Source organism: Pristiophorus japonicus, chromosome 17, assembly GCF_044704955.1.
Source record: "Pristiophorus japonicus isolate sPriJap1 chromosome 17, sPriJap1.hap1, whole genome shotgun sequence".
NCBI classification, from domain to species: Eukaryota; Metazoa; Chordata; class Chondrichthyes; family Pristiophoridae; genus Pristiophorus; species Pristiophorus japonicus.
Window position 1 is genome coordinate 87,721,619 of NC_091993.1, and position 23,307 is coordinate 87,744,925.

Below are 23,307 nucleotides of genomic sequence, written 5' to 3' on the forward strand. Positions count from 1 at the left end.
CCAGCCTGAACAGGATAACATCTTCGAATCTAACCCTCCAGAACAAGAACATGGGGATGAGGTGAGGAGGAGGGGGAGGGGAAGGAATGGAGCTGGATGAAGCCCCCACTGTTTTACTGACTTTGGAGGAGGTGCCGCTCATTGCGGTGACAGCCCCTTCCGTGACTAGTGGTTTGAGTGCTGGTGGGACATTCCATGGTTTCCAAATGTCCGAGGCTGCGGGTCCCAGTGGGGTGCAGTGAGGCACACCCAGAGCTCCACCGTCCCAGGCTGCGGGTCCCAGTGGGGTGCAGTGAGGCACACCCAGAGCTCCACCGTCCCAGGCTGCGGGTCCCAGTGGTGGGGTCGAGCCACACCCATGGGGAGGAGGGGAAGGAGAGCTGGACTGCGCTCTCCTGAGGTGCAGGATCTAACAGATGTGCTTCAGTAATGGCAATGAGTGGGGAGAGCACTGACCTTACGTGATCACTCCTGGACACCATCAGTGGGGTGGGTGATGAGGTAGCGGGACTGTTGGGAGAAGTAACAGCAATCTGACGAGGAATGGGAACGATATCCAGGACCATGAGGGAGGGAGGGAATGTCACAGGTAGGTGATGCGCTGTCAGTGAACATGAGGAAGGGAATGTCACAGGTCGTTGAGACAGTTTTGCTCAACATGAGAGAGGGAATGTTGCAGGTCGTTGGGCGCATGAGGGACGGCATGTTGGAGTTAGCTGCTGCAATAAGGGAACACGCCCAAACCCCGTGCCCATTGACAGAATCAACTGCCACTCCCACTCCAATCCCCACACCAGCCTCTGAAGAGGCCCAAGCCAGGCCCTCCAACATGCCGCCTCCCCCCCCCCCCCGCCCAAAACAGGTGCGCACTACCCGAGATTTTAGAAAGAATAAGTTTGGTACCAACCCCAGAAACACTACGCCACCACCTGCGGGCAGGGGTGGTGGAGTGTCCAAGAACAAGTGCGGCAGGCGGCCTTACAATAAGGTGGAGGAGAGATGGGTGCAGCTTTTCTTTGCTGTTGCTGCTGTTATTATTGTTACTGTTGCAACTGTTCTCAAATTAAAAGATTTTTGTAAGTTATGTAAATTTACAAGTTTAAAAAAGTTAGTAAGTGGTCTTAAAGTTTGTATTTGATCGTAACTGAAAACTTTAAAGTTTGCTATAAAGTTAAGTACAAAGAAATGTTGTTAAACTTTTGAATAAAATATATTTTACATTGTTTGTTCCATTATTAATACAACTTTTGAAGTAAACAAGAATAATTTCCATCACTTGTTCCATTAACACAATACAACAGTACCGGACAGGTCCAAACAGTAAACAAAGTCCATGTAGAATAGTTGTCGCTGAGCCTTCAGGCAGCAAAGTGTTCACGGATGAGCTGCTGGCGCAAGGCTCGAGCAATCGGTAAAGGGGCACGATGGCCCGCCCTCCCCTGCCGTCGTGCTTTGGGTTCAGGTACTTGCATGGCTTCCTCGCCCTCATCCTCCTGCTTGTCATCTGCATCTTCCACATCATCAGCCACTCTCACCGCAGGTGGGTCTTCTCCTATCAGCTGCTGCTGCCTCATGATGGCTCAGTTATATAGCATGCAGCACGCAACAGTGAACTGACTGACAATCTCAGGGGACTACAGCAAGTAGCCTCCGAAATGGTTCAGGCATTGGAAACGCTGTTTCAAGATGCCAATGGTCCTCTCTATGATGCTGCACATCACAATGTACGACATGTTGTATTCCCAGTCAGTTTCCGTCCGGGATACGCTCTTACTCCGGTCTTACCCGTAGGGGCATCATGAGCCAGTTGGCGAGGCCATACCCTTCGTCTCCCAGTAGCCAGCACTGCCCTTCTGGCTGCTGCTGAAACATGGCAGATATAACGCTCCCTAGTAGGACAAACGCATCATGGGTGCTCGCAGGGTATCTTGCATTGACTGACATGATACGATGCATGTCGTCACACACGAGCTGTATATTCATGGAGTGGAAGCCTGTACATCTCAGAATCCTCCAAAGGTACTTACAAGGTGATGTGGGTACAACCAATGCAGTCCTGTATCTTTGGGAAGCCAGCAATCCTGGAGAAGCCCATAGCCCCATCACACATTGCCTGGACGGTCATGGGGAACTTTATATAGTCATTCCTCCGGGTATATAATGCAGCTGTCACCTGCCGAATGTAGACATGTGTTGCATGTTGAGAAAGGCAGACACATCCCCAGTTGTAGCTTGAAATGATCTGGAGGCATAGAATGAAAGTGCAGCTGTAATCTTCACTTCAACTGACAAAGCAGTCCTCCTGACGTTTCTCGGTTGTAGGTCTGCTTTCACCAACTCATAGACCTCGGTTACAACTTCTTTGTGGAAACGCAGCCTTCTGACGCAGTATGCATCACTCAGGTGTAGGTACGAATGCCTGTCTCAATATACTCAACGTGGATAAGGCCTCCTGCCCATCATCCTACGGGCTCTGATGTCCCTCATGCGATGACGTCGAATCAATTGTCTTCCACGTAGCACTCTTATGCATAAGGCTCGCACAAGGTATGGCATTGTCGGTATTGCCCCCATAGTTAAATTTTACCTTTGCAAGAAGCTCAAAAATGCAGGAAGGCAGGCAGGACAGGTTCTTTGTTCTCTCTCACGAAGGTCTGAATGGATGGACCACACCCAGGTCTTGTGACTTCTGCTCCCGCCCCACCTCTTTACAGTCTTGTGACTTCTCCCCTTCTCCCACCCCCGCTCTTCTCCCCAAACTCATTATAGTCTTCAGAAGGCTTCCGATAGGCACCTCGCTCCCCGGGCTCAGTGTGCATAAGCCTTCCAATCGGCACCTCCCTCTCTTCCCCGCCCCCCCTCCTCCCCCAAACTCATTGCTGTCTTTAGAAGCCTTCCAATCGGCACCTCGCTCCCCGGGCTCAGTGCAGAAGGCTTTCGATCAGTCGGTACCTCCCTCTCTCCTTCCTTCCCCCGCTCCCTGCCCACCTCCCACCCCCCTGGGCTTGTTTTCCAGCCGAGCCCTGAGCCCTTGTGTTCGGGCACGGGGCCGATTCTGCCGGCCAAAGCTATGACCCTCCAGCCCTGCTTGAAGATGTTCAGTGGTGGCGTGTAAGAAAGAAAAAAAATGAAAACTTCTGCGATCCAAAAAACTTCCATTTACTACATTGGCAGGTTAAAAAAAATTGAACTTTATTATTGATTTTTTATAGTGTTCTTGACTCCCTCCAAAATCTTCGATTAAAAAAAATGGCGTCTTTCAGCACCGATTTGTCAATGTGCGCTGCTTTCTGCTAATTCACCAGAAGTTTTTTCGGGAGTGGCCAGATATGCCGACCTAGGAGGAAAGATTTTTGGCCATACTGCGAAAAATTATGAAAACGGGTGCAGACATGAGGGAGCGCCCCCTATTATGTCCAAAAAATCTCACCGAGAAAAAATCGTAACTAACTCAGTTACGCCGGAGCAGTTCGCAGGGGGATTTGAAAAAGAAATATGCCAGAAAAAACAGCGCGTGCCAAAAAAACGGTGCAAATGACCTGGGAAAATTGAGCCCAATATCCTATTTTATAATGTATCATTTTCTGTCTGCTAAAATGATGCTTAAGAGCTGGATTTACTGCAGCAGATGCCCTTAACCAGACTCACCTCTTGAAAATGCAGTCTGAGCCTGCAGCATCTACATGACAGCTGCGCACTATACGGTGCGTATAGGTTTACAGGACATCTGATGATGATGCCCGCCTTTATCTGTCTCGTGTTTAAGAAAGCCTGTCAAAATCCTTTCCAGTTCAATATCTGAGTAGGTCAGAAATCCCCAGAGAAAGACAGTATTCAGCATTTTTTTTACATCAATACTTAATTGCACTTGAATGATTTCCATTAAATTTGCTCTGTGTTCCAAACATGGAGCAAAAATTGAAGCTATAGTTAAGAATATCTTGCAATTGCCTCACTTGCGGTTGTGAACTGGATAGATTGTTAATAGTTTGTTAAAACAGGTTGATCTACTGCTCATGTATGGAGATGATTATATGATTGCTAAACAGGAAGATATCATAAATATGTGATATGGTGTATTTCATCATTGTTGGGATAAATTATTCTGTATGGTAGAGCACTTACTAGGTGTATGTTAAACATTTAGTAATATTATGCATTAGCATCAATGATACAATCACTACTTTTTGCTCACATTCCTAAAATTGCTTCTGAGCATTAACAGGTGTAAATCACAGCCTCAGTGTGACAACGTTTTTGATAGATAAGGAACCATTGACTAGCTTCTTCCTAAATTCCTAATGCTTGATGGTTAACAACAGATTTGTGATGCTTGGTGATGAACTGCTATTAGTGTAGCAGAAGGAACGGGAAGGTAAGTAAAATGATTTGAAACAGTCAAAATTAACATCTGGCACAATAGAGAACCTGAGGCAAATGTATAGAGTGACAAGGAGACTATAAAATACTGGAGGCTGTCCTGATGGAAAAGTGCTCGCATGCCACATTCATCCCATCTGGGTGCCTAAGGGATCTCTTGCATAAATTATGTTTCTATGCTGCAGCAGATCTGCTAATAAAAGGCAAAGATGAAGCAAAGTATTACATCATTCTAAAAAGAGAAATCTTCCTGGAAAAATAACGATGAGTTATTTCTGAGGCGCGTTTAATGGAAATTTAATGTGCAAATTCAGCAAGTTCTTAAAAATAACAGGGAGGTTAAGGGCGAGCTGCCGTTTGTGCAAAGCAAATGACGGAGCTTCATAAATCGATCTGCAAGTTATGGAGATTCGCAACTCAAGGCATATCTTTACTTTTATTTATTGATTCACGGGATGTGGGTATCACCTGCAAGGCCAGCATTTAATTACCCTTGAGAAGGAGATGGTGATCTCCTTCTTGAACCACTGTAGTCCGTGTGGTAAAGTTACTCCCACAGTGCTGTTAGTTCGGGAGTTCCAGGATTTTGACTCAGCGACGATGAAGGAATGGCAATATAGTTCCAAGTTAGGATGGTGTATGACGTGGAGGGGATCTTGGGAGGTGGTGATGTTCCCATGCGCCTGCTGCCCTTGTGATTCTAGGTTGTAGAGGTTGTGGATTTGGGAGGTGCTGTCGGAGAAGCCTTGGTGAGTTGCTGCAGTGCATCTTGTAGATGGTATACACTGCAGCCAAGTTGTGCCGCTGGAGGGAGGGAGTGAGTGAGGAGGGGTGCCGACCAAGCAGGCTGCTTTGTCCTGGATGGTGTTGAGCTTCTTGTGTTGTTTGAGCTGCAGTCATCCAAGCAAATGGAGTGTATTCCATCACATGCCTGACTTGTGCCTTGTAGGTGTCAGAAAGGCTTTGGGGAGTCAGGAGGTGAGTCACTTTCAGAATACCCAGCCTCTGACCTGCTGTTGTCGGCACAGTAATTATCTGACTTGTCCAGTTAAGTTTCTGGTCAATTTTAATCCCTAAGATGATGGTGGGGGAATTGGCAATGGTCAAACCGTTGAATATCAAGGAGCAGTGGTTAAAGTTTCTCTTGTTGGAGATGGTCATTGCCTGGCACTTTTATTGCGCAAATGATACTTGCCATTTATCAGCTCAAGCCTGGTTGTTGTCTAGGTCTTACTGAATGCCGGCACAGACTGCTTTATTATCTGAGGAATTGTGAATGTAACCGAACAATGTGCAATCATCAGCAAATATTTTTACCTCTGAACTTTATGATGGAGGGAAGATCTTTGATGAAGCAGCTGAAGATGGTTGGGCCTAGGACACTGCCCTGAGAAACTTGTGTGGCGATGTCCTGGGGCTGAGATGTTTGGCCTCCAACAATCACAACCATCTTCCTTTGTGCTAGCTACGACTTCAGCCAATGGAGAGTTTCCTCCCAGATTCCCATTGACTTCAATTTTACTAGGGCTCCTTGGTGCCACATTCAGTTAAATGCTGCCTTGATGGCAAGGGCTGTCACTCTCACCTCACCTCTGGAATTCAGCCGTTTTGTCCATATTTGGACCAAGGCTGTAATGAGGTCTGGAGTTCAATGGTCTGGCGGAACACAAATCTCTTCCCCTGAATTGCTGGACGATTTAGTAATAACTTTCTGTCTCTTTTGTGAATTGTTTTAGATTTAAAATTTATCAAATTTTAAATTCATTTAATTTTTTTTCTTACTTTTCCTACCTGTCTCTCTTTTCTGCCTCTCTTAATTCAATCTTTGTTTCCCTCTCTTTATTTCTCTTTCTGTACCCGATTTGACTCCTAATTCACCCTATTTCCTTCTCTGTCGTTCCTTGGTTTCTTTCTTAATCCTTAAATCTCATTGGTTAACAAGTTAGACTATTGGTCCCATCATTCATTCAGGTCCCAGCTGCCCCATTGCCCTTGCTGTGCCATTATCAGATTGCACTTCCAGCAAGTTATGGCGCAAATTGTATTGGGGCTGAAGGGTGCAGGAAAAAGTCTAACAGCATACGTGGCGAGATGTGCCGCTCCAGCAAAACTTGGCATATTAACATCTTAGTGAATGATTCTGTGCACAAGACATACATATTCCTTACAGCACAGCCAACATTTACGAAACCTGCTGATATTCAATTTGATCTAGTCATGGGATGATTGCAGAAAATTAAAATACAGAGTACATGCATTCAAATAATGGACTGAAAAAGGATGCTTCCGCATCAGATGTACTGTCATTGTTATGTGTTAAGATGTCTTCTTCTGAAGTGAACACAGGTTGATTGCTGCTATTGTAATTAGCCTTGTATCAGTAATTGCAACAGTAAAGGGCTGCTCAATATTGTAGTCTTAAACACTTGCTCACTATGGAACACTGGTGGCTTACTGAAATGATGTATGGAGTCCTATATTGATGTTCAATGATGTAGCTCCTTGACATAGTTTTCTACTTTGAAGGTGCTATTTAAATGCAAGCTATTGTTTTTGCTGTTGCAGTAGTGGTTGTGTCTTATGAAATGTGTACAAAAAGGTTTTGGTGCCGAGTTTCAACTATAGAGCTGGGTCAGTTGTAGATGCTTAGGGAAATGCGCAAATCCCAAGAAGAAAGTTAACTGCAAACAGCACTCATTTCTCAAGTGCAAGCTCATTTTCATTAATATTCACAGCACCGGGTGCAGCCTCAGATGGACATATTGTGTGCAAGTCAAATTTAAAGGGATGGCCACAATTAAAAGGTATGTCTCATGCTAAGTGGATAAACGTACAGACAGCCTTTGAAGGTGCAGGAGCAGGGGATTAATAAGCAGTATGTAAAAATAAAGGGAAAGGAAAGCCAAGGTACAGGCATCAGTAGACAAGTAACCGAACAGCCCAGCACCTGATTCTATGTTTGATGTCTGCTAAAATGGAGGTGGTTCTGCATGGTTTCGAAGAAGGTCATCCTTTGGGCCACTCACTGTACCATCCCCATGAGTCACCATTGCAGATGTCTGCAAGGATATACAGCCAAGTTTCAGACTAAGCTGACCATTACTGTCACTTGATGTGCCAGGCTTATGCTGATGGCAGCCGCAGGTATTTTTGCAGCAGGTGGCACAGTTCTGCATCTGCCTCTCCACTGACCCAGACCATGAGATGCCACGTTCCCATGCTCTTTGCCAGGTAACTATTCCAGGACCTGTAGTTGGTGGAGGTGTTGCTTGCCAGGCAACACTGTCTCTTGACAACCCTTGGACATGCCTTCTTTCGTACAGTACCACATAAAGTATAGCATGCAGTGATTGAGCTGTTGCTGAAGAACCGTCTAGCATAACCAAGCACTCAGATTTAAGTGATACCACTAGGGACCTGCTTGCACAGCTTCCTTTGGGATGAGGAGCCTCTACCAGAATTACAACTGATTTCATCTCTCTACAGCTGCAACCATACAGGTGCCAGTGGGTGGGAATGGAGCACCTCTTGGGTAGCCTGACCTACCGAGTATTCCTCACCTTCTGAACACTTCAGCAGAAGGGAATTCCCATTGGGGAACCCATTTGTAACAGTGGTGGTGCTGCGATCAAAACAAGGAGGAAGTAGGACAACTGGCACAGAGGCTAGTACCAACAGTAAAAAAAAATAAAAAGGAACAAAAACAGCTCAGAAATGGTAAAAATACACACCTACCTTCAGTTCTTTCAATTGATTCCTGTATGAAAATTCTTCCTCTAGCTACTTGGGAAACTGAGTTCTAATGAAACCCCTGCCTGCTTTACCACCCACCCTAGACCTGACTGAAAATCAAATCGGAGACAAAATAGGTGGAACTCAGGTGAAACTGCTTATTGTTACCCTTCAGTTACATTGATTTTCCAGCCATGGTGAGACAAAAAGTGACTTAAGTCTTAGATGTCAAGTAATAATAGTCTTGATTTCATGTTATTTTTCATACGATAGGTTTGCAAAGATACTAATGCATAGAACAGTGAAAGATCATGCAGAATAATTACCCACAACTTGCAATGTCAGGCTGCAAACTGCAAGTCTTATTCATTACTACATTCTTTCATATAAATCAGTGGATAATTACTTAAAGAATATAAAAACTCATGGAGAGAAATCTGGAAACTGGGATAGTTTTGAGGAGAAAGCAGAAAAATGAAGTAAAATCTGAGGGAGAGGGGCTTAAATTTGGCACAGCCAAGATGGTCTCCTGTGCTAAATATTTCAATGGATTCAATTTTAACTCCCGGGCGGTAACAGTAGCAAGGAGGCTCGGCTGATTTGAACGGCTAGGTTTCATTTACATGCTGCTTGCTGACTTCCTGACCAAAACAACCGGAAAATCGATGGGAATCAGCTGCCTGGCCGTCACAATTGGGTGGTAGAAGGCTGTCGCTAGGGACCGAACCCCTGCGTAGGTAAGTAGTCCAGGAGGGGAAACCCAGTCAGGGGAGGCTCGGAGGCTCGGGGTAGAGAAGACTTACACTTCCTGGCCCACAAGGAATCAAAAAAAAGTGTTTTTTTTTAAAACTTACCTTTCTGGGTCTTTTCTGGCCCTCTCGCTTGTTTCCAGCAGGTTTGGCCTGGTGGGGCAGCCTTCACTGCTACACCGCTCAGGTCTCAATTCAAAATGGCAGATCAGAGCCAGATGATGTCATCAGCGCCCGATCTGCATATTTAAAGAGGACCGCACAGGCTTGGGGCATGTGTACTTGCCACCTGCAATTACAATTCTAGTCAGCTAGATCGGGGTGGGAAAGGAGTGAGTAAGTTCTCCGATACATTTTAACTGTCCCCCTCCTGGTTCTGGTGAGGTGGGGAAAGTTAAAATTGCCCCCTGTTTTATGTCCCTTTATTGTGGCTATGCACACTTGCAAAAAATTCTGGAAATAAGGAAAACCAAAACTACAATTATTCCTTCACGACATACACCAGTCAAGTAGTTATACAGGTGGAATCTCTCATATCCGGCACCCTCGAAACCTGGCCTGTGCCGGATAAGGGATTTTGCCGGATGAGGGGAGGTCACGTTAAATTGGATGGTACAGGTACTAAGCAAGGGGATATCTGGGCTGGCTGGCTTGGGGCTGGGAGTGCATCAGAGAGATCATGGGGGGGGCAGGATGGGGGAGCGGTGGATCGCGGGGTCAGGCCAGCGATTGCGGGAGTCGGCAGCAAGGAAGGACTTCAATTTGTTCATGTCAGAGCAGTTGGGAATGGTGGCGGACGAGATATGGTGCCAGATAAGGGACTCCCGGATAAGATAGGTTCATCCTGTATTTGCATGCTTTGTTTATTACTTACATGCTAAATATTTTTAAGATATCTTAAATATGCACTCAAGCTTTCACCACATTCCTAATCTCAGAGGCATTATATTATCTCTGCATTACAGCACAAAAAAAGTGCTCTCAGGGCATGTGATGCTATTTTCTGCATGAGTTCTAGGGCTAGATTTTACATTTTTGTGCAGATCGCCCAAAAATGGGCGTTATTTCCGGCGTGAGTGGTAAAAATGGGTTTTCAGATCACTGGCTTCTCGCCCATTCTCAAAGCACCTCGACTCTATTCTTGAAATTGGGCATTACTGCGAGCGATATGAAATGGGTGGTGGCGTTAAATCTCTCTGACCTTCTGCCGTAAAGTGTCGCCATCCTTAGCAATGGCATGGCAACGCTCGATTCCCGTGATTCAGAAGGTCAAGGGTCATCATGACATGCGCAGAAGAGGAGAGAGGAATAGGGAGTGGAGGGGGACTGAAAGCGCGTGAGGCTGTGGTGTTTGCTTGTTTGGCTGTTGTATGAGGCACGAGGGAGATTCACCAGCAGCGAAAAGCCCACTAAGCACCAAGAATATAGTTGGTACCGAGTTTTTGTCCAACAAATAATATATAACATGGAAGGGATGGAGGAGACCCTGGAGCTACTAGCCAGGAACACTGGTGGCAGAGGGCTCCCAGTGGTTCTGGAGTGCGGCACTGCATCCCAAGGTGCCGCACTCCCATTGCCAACGACACATCAGAGCCAGGAGCAACATCTTGCTTCTGGCTTGGAGCACATTCCCACCTCGGGACCATCCTCTCCTGTATCCGTCCAAGCAGCGGTTTGGCCATCATCCCCCCCGCCCGCCCCCCACCACCCCCGCAATGAAGCATCGCCTGGGGAGCTCCTCAGCCAGACGGCTTGGAGTCAGGAGGGGAAGGGTTAGGGGTAGAGGTGGGGAGGAGAAACGGGGGGGGGGGGGGCAGTGGGGAGGTTGTTTTTTTTTACAGAAATACTTATGATTTCAGACAAATGTTTTTTATTTAACAAAACCTTGTTGCGCATTGGCTCAGATTACTGCACTGTTACATGCTGGTGATTCCTTATCAAAGGGTATAATCACACTTAACTTCAATCAACTTAAACTTTAACTGTCACCAAGGTGATGCCAACCATTGATTTATGAGCTGCACACCCAGCAGTGTGTCAGCTTTGTAAATACCGCCAACGTTCTTTCAGGCAAAGCGTTCATTGATGAGCTCCTGACGTAAGGCTCTTGCAGCTATCATGCCACCATGGGCTCTTTCATGCAGTCTACAGGGGAGGCGGGGACATGGCTTCAGCGTCAGCCTGATTGTCTGGGCCGATGTCAGTGTCTGCCTCTTGTTCTCCTCTTCCTCTCTCTGGTGAGATGGACGGTCAGACTCATCAAGCAATTCTTGTCCCCTCCTGATAGCCAATTTGTGCAGCATGGAGCACACCACCACGAATTGCTACCTGCTAAGGGTGATATTGGAGCTCGCCTCCTGAGTGGTCCAGGTATCTAAAGCGCTGCTTAAACACTCCAATGGTTTTCTCCACGATATTGCGAGTGGCACTCATTGTATCGCCTCTTGGCTTCGGTGTGGGTGTCACGCAGGGGGGTTATCAGCCAGGTGGCGAGGCCATATCCTTTGTCATCACGCATCCAGCATTGACATTGTGGCTGATTGGTATACAGTGCTCTGACGCAGGATATGAGCATCATGGATGCTGCCCGGAAATTGAGCATTCACTACCATAATAGTTTGCTGGTGGTCGACAACGAGTTGGACATTCAGTGCGTGGAATCCCTTGCGGTCCCTGAAAACTTCTGAAAAAGTGCCCGCATTGCAATGTGCGTAGTCTATTGCTCCCTGCACCTTGGGGAAGTTTGCAATTCTGGAGAATCCTAGAGCCCTCTCAGTTTGTGCCTCCCCGGTCATAGAGAAAGTGATCAAGTCCCTCCTGCGTGCATACAGGGCTTCAGTAACCTGTCTAATGCAGCAATGTGTGGCATGATAAGACAGACCGCAAATGTCGTCAGCTGGGGCCTGAAAAGAACCCGATATGTAGAACGACAGTGCCGTGGTGACTTTGATCTCAACGGACAGTGCAGTACTGATTGTGCTGGCAGGCTGCAGATCTCCCCTTATGAGCTGTCAAACCTCTGTGATAACCTCTTTGTGGAAGCGCAGTCTCCAAAAGCAGGTGGTGTCGGGCAAGTCGAGGTAAGATTGCTTCTCTCTGTACTTGCGGGGGGTATAACGTCTGTTCCTCATCAGTCTGGCATGTCTTACATTGGGCACATAATGCTGTGGCATGTACCTTCGACCATCTCGAGTCTGCAGCATGTAATTAGTCATCAAGAGAGAGTGAGAAAGGACAGGCCCCATTGCAATAGCTCTCTGTTTTCCAACGATTGGTCACAAAGAATGAATGTCCCGATGAAGACCCCTATTAAATTCCAATCGTTCACAGTATGATAAAGATGTTTGTACAGATGTTCACGTCACCTCCAAAGACCTCCAGAGTACATCCTAACTCCCACAAGGTTAAAGCAGAGCAGCCTTTTAAATTATGCGACATGTGATGTAGAACATGGCGTCCATAACGCCGTGATTAGTTCCAGTTAGTTCCACTTTTTCCGGGCGTTTATTTGGGTGAGCGATATTGTGGGCAATGTGTGTGCAAGGTGGTGAAAGTGATGCTGGGTGATCTCCTGGTCATTAGTTTCTGCAAATGTGATCTTTACAACAAAAAAACGTGGGTGTCGGTATTATTGAATCTCGGCGTTAATTCCTTGCGGAAACTAATGCTAGGCGATATTATGGCCATTGATTTTGCCCATTCTGATGATAGCACCCCCAAAAAAGTGGGCAGGCGGTATTATTTTTTCCCAACGTTACGCACATTCGGAAAGTAACGCTCGGCAATAAGTTTCCAAAAAATGCCTGTCAGTTTCTATTTTGTGGCTAAATGGGCGTTATACGTCATTTCAGCAGTAAAATGAACGTTAAGTGGGTGTTAAGCATGTAAAAAGAGTGGAAAATCTCGCCCCTAAATAGTTATTACTCTGAGTGCTGATGGATATACAGGTATACATTGGAACTGGTAAAGTCTTATAAAATTTACAACAAGGAGCATTTATAAACAATTATTTTAATACAGAATAAAAAGGGAAGAAAATTAACTCTTAATTAGTACAAACACTGCTAAATAGAAATTCACCTCGTGGGGATGTAGAACTGGCAGATTCTCAACAAGTGCAACAGCTCTTCACTAGCTTTTCTGTATGAAACTTGCTGCATCTAAAGAAATCAGTGTATTTAATAGAAATGTTGCTGTTTGGCACCCCAATCATTTTATAATGGCAAGAAATATGTTCGTCTACATTAACAGTGCTTTCAAGAGCATCTCCCGCCGTCTAGAATGTTGAGACATTGGCTGAGCCAACAGAAAGCACTCGATGTGGAGTTTGTTTAAAAAAAGCCCAGATTCAAAAGGAGAGATGCCATGGAAACATAACAGTTTCAGTTTAACGGCCTACATTCCAGACCTCTTGTTATTTGTTCAGTGTTGTCTGAGGTCAGAAAACTCATGCTCACATAATTGGTTAGACCACCCCAAATGATTATGATATCATGTATCTCAGTTACTGTTCTCTATTTGTGCATCATGCAGATTTAGATTGTGAATAACGAGGACGTTTCAGATCATTGACCATAAAGGCCCGGATTTTGCAGTCAGCGGCGAAAGAACAGTACCCGTCGTTCACCTTGCTGGCAGCTGCCCACAAAGTTTTCATGGGCTTTAGGGGACAGACTAGCTCTAACCCAACGTCTGTTTCAACACCCCCTACAGTTGATCTGTGGCGTCTGTGAGCGGAAAAAAGAAACAGTGAGGCTCTTCAACCTTTCAGACTGAAGAATCCTCATCGAGACACGCAGATTCTAAATCAGGAAGTATAATGCAGGAAATGTAATTTCGATTTAAATCATGCATAGAAAGTGAAATAAAGATTGGGAAATACAGATGGGATTAAGAGAGAGATAGATAAAAGAGACAGACAGAATTCTCCAATACTAATTTTCTTCTGAGGGAATGAGACTCCACATTAATAAAATTAAATATTCAGAGCCAGAGAGGTTGTTCTGCAGTAGTTATCACTTATTATGCCATTAAAAACTCACTTACTCATAAATGTAGCAAGCCTTAACTTTTTCAGATGTTTTTCGTGCCAAACTCGTGGGCAAGTACCCAAGTTCACGCTGTTGCATTGATTTCAGTACTGAGTCAATCGGCAAGGACTGCAACAGTGCACTCTGAAGGAGTAGGGTATCTCTGACTGCAACTTCTGGATTTCTGTGTTTAACTGCGCATGTGCATAGTCCAGAAGTTGCTGTCACATTTTGTTAGAATGGTGAGCGCCGATAGTCTCACCGCTATTCTTGTCACAGAATCCAGCCCAATGCTGATTAACACGAAACGTTACTGCAAAGCCACGCTCAACCTCATCCTGCTGTGCCACTCATCATATCCCCATCATGCTGCCTTCTCTACTCTACTCCTGCACTTCCTTATCCACACCAACTTATCTTGCACCTCCACCTATCTTTATTATCACTTCCCCATCTCACTAGTCCCCCCTCACAGTCACCCTTATTCTATCCAATCGTACCAACTAACAACACACAAGGATAGGCACTTGGGTCTTTTAACCAATGTTCATGTAAAGTTTCTGTTAATGTGTTGTCAAGCATTGAAATCTTTATTTTCAACACTTTGCATTCATGGACAAATGTGTGTGTACCTTTGGAAGTGGCTTAGTGAGTTGCAGTGAATGGTGAAACATAAGGATACCCCCCATAATGGTGATGTGTGAGAAAGGCATGGCTTAGGCATTGTAGGGATGCTTTATGGTGTTGGTGTGGGGTGGTGCCAACCTGGTTAATCATGTGGCAGCCAGGCTGTACAGCATCAAGTGAAGTAAATCTGGCTGTGGTGAGGCCATCCCTGGTGTCCCAGCAGCAGTGTAGTTAGATGCTGATGCCCTGTGCCCTACGCAGCATTAATTGATTGTGGAGAAAGTTGGTGTTGTTGTTGGTGTTGGGGCTGATCATGGTGGGATTCTGAGGACCAAGGTGAGATAATTTCAAGGGCACTGATGCTAATGTAGTAGATGGCAGGTAAACTTGAGATGACAGAAGCAATCTGTCGATGGTGAGAGAGGTTGTTGCAATGAGGTGACACTGGACAGACAGCTTGCGCCAAAGACTCGCAACCTCCATAAAGCTCAACGTGCCTTCCAAATGCAGTAAGCAAGAGCTTCTGATCTTGGAAAGTGAACAGCTGTGAGATGGGCGCTTTTAGAGCACATTTGCAGCTGTCAGGTAAAGAAATGAATTAATGCTGACACAACTCCCGAAAACCTGGAAAAATGGTAAATTGAGCTCAAAATTATCTTTAATCACCTAAATTTCCTCCCCTGCCACTGTGCTTTGGGTCTGTTCAGCGTTGACAGACCCGACACCTGGTAAAGTAGCCTGGAGGCGGGATGACAGCGGGATACTGACCCGCTGTCAATCATTTCAAATTTCACAGTTGACCCGCCTCTGAGCGCCGGCAATATTCTGGCCCTTTGGCTGCTTTCAGACACGTTCTACTGTTTACAGAGAGACATGTGCGAGGGATGATAACAGCTCTTGAACACAGAATAAGGTATGGTACAGAGAGTAAAAAATAATTTTAAAACTTCAAAAATCACTACTGGCTTAAACATAACGGGGCTAGGGTTGGGGGGAAAAAATCAGCCAGAGTTCCCATTTGCCAGCTAGTGATTTCTGCTAGAAAGCAAGTATGTGTGGGTGTCATTTGAGGACAGAATAGGTGCAGCCTCTTATGGCTCCCATAGTAAAACAGCCTGCTAGTACTCTATTCAGTAGAGATTACATCCTCTTATAGATGCTTACAAATTTTACTGGAAAAATTGTTTGAGCAATGTAACCCAAGTAAATTTGTTTCTCAATATTTATCAACAGTTTAATTACATGCCCTAATTAAAAAAAAAAACCAACATTTTGGATACCTGAAATGTAAACCATATAAATAGCAATAATTTATGCTGATCCTGCAGTTTGTGAAAAGTGGTGACTTGGTGCAGTTTATGGGATCTAATGCTAATAACTCAATGTAGTTAACTGAAACAGGACAAAGATCATGAATGTTGTGCATTTCAATACAGACCACCACCATTGTGAGCCACAGCAGACAAGCTGTCTGGCTATCATCTCAGAAATGTCTTGGAAGACTTAACAAAAAGTTAAGTCTTTGATGTATATATTTTAAATCAAAGTTTCTAGAAAATACGGAGAGGATATACTGTATCAGGCTCCAAAGAAAAAAAATAATAGGAGGGAAACTATAAAACAGCATTTCCAAATGTTCTGCACAGAATATTTTTAAAATCTATCCAAATTTCTATATATATTTCTCAAGATTAAATGCAATGTCTGAAAAAACTCTGATTGAAAGTCCTGCAGCTTCCATGGTGACAACTCTTACACAAGTATCATGGATTAAAACTGATATGTTGCGTTCTACAGGATGTCACTGTTCTGAGAGCAGCCATGATTTCCCCTGTGCCAAAATGGTTTGCAGATGCCTTCATGAAATGGTTCCTAATTATCTGAATAGTCACACTGTTACGCAACCTGATGTGAATTAGTGTAACCACAGGCTCATCACATGGCAATTGCAAACTTCCTCGAATTAATTTACATTGGAAAATGGACTTTTACATTTCCTTTTGCAATTCATTACCATTCTAATAGATTTTCCCTGTTTTACTATCCTGCAAATGGGCAAGTGCGTGGTGAAAAATGGTTCAACATATGTGTTGTGTATGCAAGCACTCTAATAAAGACTCCACGAGGTAAGGGTATAGTACTTGAACTGTAGTGACCTTAGTCCTTTATTGCAGCTCCCAGAGTGAGGACACCAAGAGGTGAGCTCCCTTTTATACTTGGTTACCTGCAGTGTACAGGTGACCCTTAGGTCTCCAGCTGCAGTCCCCTCTGGTGGTACAGGTAGTGTATACAGGGTGATGGTACATTTAGTGATCGAGTGTTACACTACATACATTAACATGCATACATAACAATATGGATTACGTATTTTGTGATTGTATCGTTAGGAGTTGCAAATTTAATCTAAGGCCATTATTATTGAATTGTATAAAATGAGGGGGAAACTTCCTTTGTATGTTAGACACAGCAAAATCATACTGCATTTAAAAAGAATGAGTTTATTATTTTGTTACACCTACCTTTCAGAGGAAACTTCCACTATAGTTTTTCCTACTTTTCAAATTAACTCACAATTAAGGCTAAATACAAAACAATGGGCCTGAAATTGCAGTTGAAGACTTCCCACGAGCAGATGTCTCCGACTGTAAAAAATGTATGCACTCACCTGATGATCCCAGAGGTTCGGACACTTGCATGCATGGGCCTCTCCGGGTACTCAGGCGTTGAGGCCCACAGATCCCAGGGATGTATGTGGCTCACAAGCACCTCAGAGCATGTGGACCAGCCCAACCAATGAAAGAAGGGGATCCCCATTCATACTTATGGGGATTCACGATATGTATGAATGGGAATACCCCCAAAAACACACGTACACTTAAAATAAATAATTTCACAGACATTTGCTGGGCAGAAGTTGGGCAAATAGCCCAACTCTGCCCACGAAAGCCCTGTTCCCAGGAATGTGTGCTTGTCAATTCTTAACGGATCACAAGTTCCGGGTTTTAGCACATGCGTGCGCACTCGTAGGGGCTGCAAATTACGGCTTAGTGATACAGTACTCACACTAACTTTTTCTTGAAGGGCACAGTCCCAATCAATGCCTTGCTTGAGGGCCACTGAATTGCTACGTCACAGTGCATCATGGAGTGTTGGGTGATGGCCTTGTGCCCAAAAATCAGCACACAGTGAGCTCCTCATCCCAAATGAACAGTTGGCAATTGAAGGCTAAGCACTTTTTGAACTGAGAAAGCTATTGAACCAATATTAACTGGAGCCTTTTTACTTACGATATGGAAGCTGGGATAATACTGACTCGGAATAACACTGACTCGAGATAACATTTCCCCTACCTTCTTTTACTGAATCTAAGTTTGGTCATCATCAAGTAGCTGGACATGCCATGAATGGAGGTCCAAAGGCACACTGAGTAGCAAGTATACAAAGGGCCACAGCTGAAGGTAATGGTAAAGGGGCAAATGTAGAAGTCGACATATTGTACTCATACAGGATTTATTTTCTAACAGGGGGCCAAGTTTCGGCCTAAGTTGCTCCTGTTTTTTTGGAGCAACTGGTTTAGAATGCAGTATCTTAGAAATTGCAATTATCGGCATTTAGTTTGCTCCAGTTCTAGTCAGGTAGAACAGTTTCAGTTTGGAACAGATTTTTTTTTCCAAAAGGGGGCGTGTCCGGCCACTTACGCCTGTTTTGAAAGTTTAGGCAGTGAAAACTTACTCCAAACTAACTTAGAATGGAGTAAGTGTAGATTTTTGTACGCTCAGAAAAACTTAGAAAATCAGGCGTAGGTTACAAATCGGGCATAGGGAATGGGGGGGTTTAAAAGGGAAGTTTACAAACATTAAACACTTCAGTTTTACAAATAAAGAGCCATCATTAATAATAAATGATAAATACATCAATAAATCAACCAATAAATCAATCAAAAAAAATAATAAAAAATAATTTAAAAAAAAATCAATAAATAAAAAAAATTGTATTCACTGACTGCAGCACCGGGAGTCCTCCAACAGCGTGCTGGGACGGGGCCCCCCCCAGAGTGTGTGTCTCTCTCTCACTCTCTGTCTGTCAGTGTCTGTGTTTCTGACAGCAAGGGGAGGGGGGGGGGAGAGAGGAGAGGGAAGAGGAGAGGGAGGGAGGGGGGAGGGAAGAGGAGAGGGAGGGAGGGGGAAGGGAAGAGGAGAGGGAGGGAGGGGGGAGGGAAGAGGAGAGGGAGGGAGGGGGGAGGGAAGAGGAGAGGGAGGGAGGGAGGGGGAGGGAAGAGGAGAGGGAGGGAGGGAGGGGGGAGGGAAGAGGAGAGGGAGGGAAGAGGAGAGGGAGGGAAGAGGAGAGGGAGGGAGGGGGGAGGGAAGAGGAGAGGGAGGGAGGGGGGAGAGGAGAGGGAAGAGGAGAGGGAGGGGGGGGAAGAGGGAGGGAGGGGGGGAAGAGGGAGGGAGGGGGGGGAAGAGGGAGGGAGGGGGGGTGAAGAAGAGGGAGGGAGGGAAGGGGGAGAGGGAGGGAAGGGGGAGGGAAGGGGGGAGAGGGAGGGAAGGGGGCAGAGGGAGGGAGAGAGGAGGGGGAGGGAGGGGGAGGAGAGGGAGAGGAAAGGAGGGGGGTGGGGAAGAGGGAGGGAAGGAGGGTGGGGGTGAGAGGGAGGGAGGGAGGGTGCGGGTGAGAGGGAGGGAGGGAGGGAGGGAGGGAGGGAGAGAGAGAGGAGAGGAGAGGGAGGAAGGGGGAGAGGAGAGGGAGGAGGCTGAACGGGCCCGGCTGACGTGAAGAGGTCGGGCCCAAGACTTCAGGCAGGGCCCGCCCCCAGCAAGATGCCGGGCGGGCGGGCCCCGCCAAAGGAGTTAAAGGTAGGTGGCCAGGGGAAGCGGGAACTGGGGCGGGGGGGGGGGTCAGAACAGGAGCTGGGGTGGGGGGTTGAGAAAGCCAGCTGGAGCCAGAGCAGGAGCTGGACTAGGGAGGTGCAGCCTGATCCTCGCAACCCCAGTGAGGCCATTCGGCCAGGGCTAGGGGCTGCATGCTTCGGGCCCCTCCCACACAGTTTCGGCGCCTGGAGCTACTGCACATGCGCGTCCACTGTAGCGCGCTTGTGCAGAGGTCCCGGCACTGATGTCAGCGCAGGACCTGGCTCCACCCCCCACAGCTCGTGCTGCGCTGCGCCGCGCCGAGCTGCAAAGGACCTGCAGGGAGCCGGAGAATCTGCAGGTGTTTTTTAGGCGCACTTTCGGGCGCGAAAAACGGGCGTCCAGGTCGGGGCTGCGCTGTTCTAGGCGCGGCCCGAAATTTGGGCCCAGGGTGTGGGGGCATCCATCAGCCCCAAAACATTCAATCAAACCATTCAGCGCATTTTTCAGTAGCTACACTGTATATGTGTATGATAATTATTTTACTTCATGTGAAAGAATGTACTCCATTCGTTAGGCCAGAAACTATAATAAATGAATTGTGTACATTGTGGCAACCTCTTTAAAAAAAAAAAAATCATTACTTGACTTTTATTTCTTGCTATGCCACTATACATTTTTGAACTTGGATATTACTGCTGGCAAGATTAGTACAATATTTCTTTGTTCACAATCTTAACACAGGGCTTAACCCATTTATTTAAAATAATGGACTGGAAAGTCATAAGAATACATTAAACGTTTGCTTGATAATATTGCCAACAGTAATTATTAGGCTTTGATCTCAAAGTGAACGACTGATAATATAACAGTAAAGTATACAAAGTAGCTTTTTATTACTGTAACTGTAACAAAGCCTTATGATCTTCAGATGATAGCTGCCCATATTTCTTTGACCTCGTGAGATTTTCCATTTTGTGATTTTGGAGCTAGATGTACTTGTTGAGATCCCACAATGGAAGACATGGTCTATTCAGGTATACAACTTGTGCTGTTCGAGATAAGGAGTGTTGTTCTATTGTTGCTTCTTTGTATCTTTTATTATATCATAAATGTTTTGCCCTTTCATTACAATTTAAATCTTCTAGAATTGGGATTCGATCAAAGTTAACTTTGATGAATGGTTTAATCTGAATAGAAATCTCAAATGAGAGCTGATAGAATAAAGGATGAGATGTACCAAAATCATTAAACCAGATGCCAGGTTGGAACAATGAGAGAGTTTCTGGCACATTACTTTTCATAGACATAAAATTGTGTGCGTATGGCGCAGGGGGAGGGGCGCAGTGCGTTCACGGTTTTTCAATATTTACTGGGAGTGCACATTCTTAAAAACAGCCCTATATATAGTATTATTATATGTAATGAAGCATCTGCAATTGATTATAACTGTGAAATCCAAAATGTTCACTCCACAGCACATTTGCTTTCTATGTATGAATGATAGTCATAATTAGCTATAAAGAAATATGAAAAATAAAAGATGAGTGACTAAATGCAATGCAGAATATAATATCCTAATTTGCATGTTCAACATCAATTTTAGTTAAATAATTGAAAAAACAATTCTTGACCATCTCCATGTAATGTTCTTTAGTAGATTTGTATCAAATAATTGGTTGACAAATCTCAAAATATGTGCACTGATTCTAGCTTTGGAATATTTCAACATCAAAGTTGTTAATGAAGACAGAAGACCAAGGGGCCGAAATTGCACCTTCCCTTAAGACCTGTTATCGCTGGAAATCGGCGGCTACGTGGAGGAGTGGAATGGTCGCCGATTTTTCGTGGAATGGCCGCCATTTTGAAAATTGCCCTCCTGCGGTGACCCGCTCTCCCCACTTTCTCCTCGCTGTGCCGATCTGTCCTAAGTGTGTCATTAGAGCGCGCACTGTCAATATTCCCCCCCGAACGCGAAATTCAGTGGAGAAAATCTTGTTGCCACCGCTCAGTGCCACTGACAGCTTTTTCTGTCGGTGGACTGTGTTTGCAGTGTTTGTAAAATATCGATGTCGGGAGGATACACTGCCGCAGCCGCCACATTTTTTTTTTGTTGGCCGACTGCCAGGTCGGCCCGACAATTATGGCCCCGGGTTCAGCCGGGCCACCGACAGGCAGCCTCTTGCTGGCCCGGCTGAAACCCTCCATGGTGGCCCAGTGGACCTAACTAAAATAAACGCAGAGTTCACAGCGGCTCTCCCCTTTAAGTGAAGAAGAGCGATGTGGTGACGTACCAGTGTGATGACTTCATCAGTGCTACGCTGATGAGTGACAACGGGGGACAGTCCTCCCGCGCCACTTCTGCCTCGCTAGTGACCGAACTTCCACTCTCTGCCTCACTTCGGCCTCCATTATGACCGACTACTGGTCTGCCTCCAGTGGGGTGTCACAGGGATTAGTGCTGGGACCCCAACTATTTACAATCTATATTAATGACTTGGAAGAAGGGACTGAGTGTAACGTAGCCAAGTTTTCTGATGATACAAAGATGGGAGGAAAAGCAATGTGTGCGGAGGACACAAAAAATTAGCAAAAGGACATAGACAGGCTAAATGAGTGGGCAAAAATTTGGCAGATGGAGTATAATGTTGGAAAGTGTGAGGTCATGCACTTTGGCAGGAAAAAAATCAAAGAGCAAGTTATTATTTAAATGGAGAAAGATTGCAAAGTGTTGCAGTTCAGCGGGACCTGGGGGTACTTGTACATGAAACACAAAAGGACAGTATGCAGGTACAAAAAGTGATCAGGAAGGCCAATGGAATCCTGGCCTTTATTGCAAAGGGGATGGAGTATAAAAGCAGGGAAGTCTTGCTACAGCTATATAAGGTATTGGTGAGGCCACACCTGGAATACTGCGTGCAGTTTTGGTTTCCATATTTACAAAAGGATATACTTGCTTTGGAGGCAGTTCAGAGGAAGTTCACTAGGTTGATTCCAGATATGAGGGGGTTGACTTATGAGGTAAGGTTGAGTAGGTTGGGCCTCTATTCATTGGAATTCAGAAGCATGAGAGGTGATCTTATCGAAATGTATAAGATTATGAGGGGGCTTGACAAGGTGGATGCAGAGAGGATGTTTTCATTGATGGGGGTGGGGGGGGGGGGGGGAGAGGGTGTTTCCACTGATGGGCTAGAGGGCATGATCTTAGAATAAGGGGCAGCCCAGTTAAAACAGAGATGAGGAGAAATTTCTTCTCTCAGAGGGCGGTAAATCTGTGGAATTCGCTGCGGATGCTGGGACATTGAATAAATTTAAGACAAAAATAGACAGTTTCTTAAACGATAAGGGGTTAAGAGTGATGGGGAGTGGGCAGGGAAGTGGACCCGAGTCCATGATCAGATAGCCATGATCTTATTGAATGGCGGAACAGGCTTACTCCTGTTCCTATTTCTTATGTTCTTATGTTCAGCCCCCATTATGACCGACTTCCAGTCCGCTCGGGAAAATAGCCAAAGAGCGGAATTTCACGCAAGAGGCCACCACATCCATCGCAGCAGTGAAAACAGCTCAAAGACGGTAGGTGCGCCGTGTTTCCAACGGGGGCAATTTCGGCCCCCAAATATCACATTCTGTCAACATCCATGTGGACAAATTTGATCATTTGTTTTTCTGAAGTTGGAAAATGTTCTTATCAGGGCAACAAAGCAGCAAACCACATTCCATACTATTCCACAATCCTGAAAATTAGCCATTAAAAAAAGAGACACAATACCAATATTTGTTAATATACAATTCACATAAAAATGCCTCAGGAAGCCACAGCTCGATAATATGGAGCAAAGCATTGATTTTGTATATTTGCACACGTTTGTGCCAAAATAACTTGATCGAGCAGTGGACTTTTAATCCATTGAACTAATTCCTGGGATGGGAGGATTGTTATGT

At 45.4% G+C, this 23,307-nt stretch overlaps 1 protein-coding gene across 1 annotated transcript in view; it reads right to left on the reverse strand.

Annotated features, from left to right (window-relative positions):
* LOC139227842 (neuron navigator 1-like) overlaps positions 1 to 23,307 on the reverse strand; it is a 629,647-nt gene that overhangs the window by 222,824 nt on the left and 383,516 nt on the right. The window lies entirely within an intron of this gene.